This window comes from Lactuca virosa, chromosome 5, assembly GCF_052849685.1.
Source record: "Lactuca virosa cultivar CGN04683 chromosome 5, Lactuca_virosa_CGN04683_v6, whole genome shotgun sequence".
NCBI classification, from domain to species: domain Eukaryota; kingdom Viridiplantae; phylum Streptophyta; class Magnoliopsida; order Asterales; family Asteraceae; genus Lactuca; species Lactuca virosa.
The window spans coordinates 407920321-407924307 of record NC_136430.1 but is presented as its reverse complement, the minus strand read 5'-3'; positions in this window follow the sequence as shown (position 1 = coordinate 407924307).

Sequence of the window (3987 nt, the reverse complement as noted above, 5' to 3'; positions counted from 1 at the left end):
ATATATATATATATATATATATATATATATATATATATATATATATATAAGGGGGGGGGGGGGGCATTAGGTTACTGCCTATAAAATGGCAGTTTAATGGGTGTCCACTCTCACCCACCGCTTCCTTGACTGGTGGAGGGTCGTTAGCCGAACGGGTAGGATAGGAAATTAATTTTCATTAAAAGTATAATGGCAATTATAAAGTAACTAAACTTTTATTAAATTCTCAATCTTAGTTACTTTAGGAAAATGTGAATATGGTGCTAACCCATGAAATTGCACTTTGCACCTTGCCAAGTCGTTAGTGGAGCGTCTGTGGTTAACCGGCACACTAACTTTGCCTAACAAGGGTGGCAAAGGGTAGCTCGATGTTTGTCACAGATCAATGGAGCGTGTGTGGTTAACCGACACATTGATTAGGTGATCAATGACATCAAGAGTACCAAGCTAATTTACATGGTTATTCACACCTTGTTTGTGATCTTCGGCATCCCAGTCACAAACCTGAAGGGCACAATCGAGATTTAAACATGCAATTAAAAAGTTCAATGAATCTCAAAAGATCTAGGAATTTCAATTAATTTAAAACTTAATAATCAATTTCGTTTTTCATGGTGGGAATTGGTAAATCGACATTTACCTACCTTCAAATATTTTGCAATTGGATTACAACATCGCTCTTCCGAATTGTAAAATATTGTGTTGGGTCCTAGCCTTAATATTTCATTTGGGTGTTTTATTAAGGACTTAAATCAACTAAACTTGAATTTCTCCCTTATATATGTCTAGTTCAGACTACTATGGTCTTCCCGAATCCTTTCTTCATAAAGATGATATTCCACAAGACGATCAAGGTGAAAGATTAACCCCTTCTTTGTGTTGTAGTGGAACTTCACTTCCTCCACCTCCTCCAATAATTCTCCCCAACCTACAAGTTCAAGGTCACTCAAGCCCTATTTGCTAGCAAACAACAAGATGGAAGGTCTGTGTGTGCACATGTCTTGGAGATGAAGTCACACATTGACAGGATTGGAATGTTGGGTGTCGTTGTGTCGAGGAAGTTGGCTGTTGACTGGGTTCTTCAGTCGCTCCCTGAGTCGTATATTGAGTTCATTAAGGACTACTATTTGATAGATCACGACATGACCCTTATCGATCTTGCATATTTGCTTATTGCTGCTGAATCAACAATGATTTGGCGTAATGGTCAAGCAAATTTGATTGGAGGATCTACTTCCCAAACTTGCATGGACATTGACAATGGAAACATTGGAAGTCTAGAAAAGCTTTCTCTTCCCAATGGAAAGGGATCAGCCATGGTCAAGTTACTTGACTGAGTGGTAAAGAAAAAGGCTAAGTTTGAGATAGTCCCGTGTACCAATCCAAAAGAGTCTGTTTGTTTCTATTGCCAAGAGAAGGGGCATTGGTTGCGAAGCTGCCATATTTACCTGAAAGATTGCAAGGATGGTAAAGTCAAAAGTTTTACTCTACTTCAGGTAAAATCCACTATCTAACTTTATTAAGTTCCTAATTGGAGATTCTTAATACATGATGTAATGTAATTACATTTTGATGTTTTGAAGAATCGAAAGGGAACTTAAAGGAAGAGTAAGCTGATTCTGATCGTGAAGAGATGGATTTCAATCACATGGTTCGATGATCAGATTTTTGAGTTGCTGCTTAAGAGTTATGATAGATTGCTAAGGAATAGATAACAACATAGTTTTCATATGTAATTACATTGTAAGGAAAAGGTTTTTCCGCTCTCGTTATATTCCACGGGTCGAGCGAGAGCGGCTAGCTCAGGAGTTTTTGGAGCTAAGACAGGTTAAAGAGTCGGTGACGGAGATCACTCTTATGTTTACCGAGAGGGTGATGTTTTGCCCAAAGTTTGGTTCTGAGTAAGCTCAGATGACACGTTATCTGAGCATGCTCAAGACAGACATCAGACATTTTGGATCTACTCAGTGTTGTGATATGTTATTGGAGTTACAGGAGGCCACTAGGCGGTGTGAGCTGGAGATTGAACTGCAGTTGAGAGAGGAGAGGCAGGTCCCGACGTAGTCACAACCGGCGCCGAAGCGGTCAAAGACCGTCGATTCTAGGTTTGGAGGGCAGTGTCGCCGCACTTGTGGAAAGTGCGGGAAGGGTCATTCTGGAGCTTGTCGATCAGGTAGTGGGTGTCGCACTTGAGGAAAGGAGGGGCACTTTGCGAGGAATTGCCGTCAGTTAGCCCTGGTTCCGGATATGAGGATCTGTTACCACTGCAATCAGGTTGGTCACGTGAAGGCCAACTGTCCAGTGCTTGCTGCCATGCCGACTCAGGCTCCAGCGCCGGCTACACTGAGGATTACTGACGAGAGTCGGGGTAGAGTAGAGCCCCCGAGGGTTTAGGGACGCGCCTTCCAGCTCACAGCCGAGGAGGCCAGGGCAGAACCAAATGTGGTTGCTGGTATGTTTCTATCCCTCATCTTGTTGATTATATTTATTTTATGCTCATATGTGTTGTACCTATGTTAGGTACGTTCTTATTGAAGTCCTTACCTGCTCTGGTATTATTTGACTTGGGGGCGATTCAGTCTTTTTACTCGTAATATTTTTGTAGGGAGTTCAGTTTTCCCTTAGGAGAGCTAGAGTGTCCGTTGTGAGTCTCCATCGCCAACGAACATAGGATTTCTGCTTCTTCAGTCTATCGGGGTTGCGTCTTAGAGATCTTCGGGGTATCCTTCCCGATTGATTTGATTCTGATTCCCATAGGGGAAGTTTGTGTGATAGTGGGTATGGACTGGTTGAGTCGCTTCGGTGCCATGATCGACTGCGAGGGTCAGCTAGTGGTAGATCGAACCCCATGTGGGGGAGAACTGGTTATCTAAAGCGAGGGCACCAGGTTGGGTTCAGGATTCTGTTCAGCTGCCAGGGCTCGACAGTATATTCAGCACATGTGTGCGGGTTATTTGGCGTATGTGGTGGATATGCGGGTTAGGGATCAGGTCTCGGTTTCAGACGTTCCAGTCGTCCGAGAATTCATTGATGTATTTCCGGAGGAGTTACCCGGAGTGCCTCTGAAGAGGGAGGTCGAGTTCAGGATCGACCTTGTGCCAGGTGCGGCCCCTATCACCAAGGCGCCGTACCGATTAGCACCACCTGAGATGCAGGAGTTGTCATCTCAATTGCAGGAGCTGCTAGGCAAACAGTTCATCATTTCGAGCAGTTCTCCATGGGGAGTGTCGATTCTCTTCGTCAAGAAGAAGGATGGTTCACACCGGATGTGCATTGATTACCGGGAGCTGAACAAGTTGACGGTGAAGAATCGTTATCCACTTCCCCGAATTGATGATCTTTTTAATCAACTACAGGGAGCATCTTGGTTCTCCAAGATAGACTTGAGGTCCGGGTACCATCAGGTCAGGGTGAGGGAGGAGGACATAGAGAAGACCGCGTTCCGGACTCGTTACGGACATTACGAGTTCGTGGTGATGCCGTTTGGGCTCACCAACGCGTCAGCCGTGTTTGTGGACCTGATGAATTAGGTATGCAGACCGATGCTCGATCGCTCAGTCATTGTGTTTGTAGATGACATCTTGGTGTATTCCAAGACCAGAGAGCAGCATGAGGAGCATCTCCGCAAGCTTTTGGGAGTTCTAAGACGAGAATAGCTTTATGCCAAGTTCTCGAAGTGCGAGTTTTGGTTACGAGGGTTTAGTTCCTTGGACATCTCGTTAACCTGGATGGGATTTTGGTCGATCGGGCCAAGATCGAGGTGTTTATGCAGTGGGAGGTTCCGAAATCTCCCTCGGATATCAGGAGCTTCTTGGAATTGGCAGGGTACTACTGGATATTGATACATGATTTGTCCAGGATTGCAGTACCCCTCACTCGTTTGACGAGGAAGGGGGTGGATTTCCGATGGGGCCCCGAGCAGCATACTGCATTTGAGACCCTCAGATAGAGACTTTGCGAGGCTCCCGTCTTGACTCTCCCAGAGGG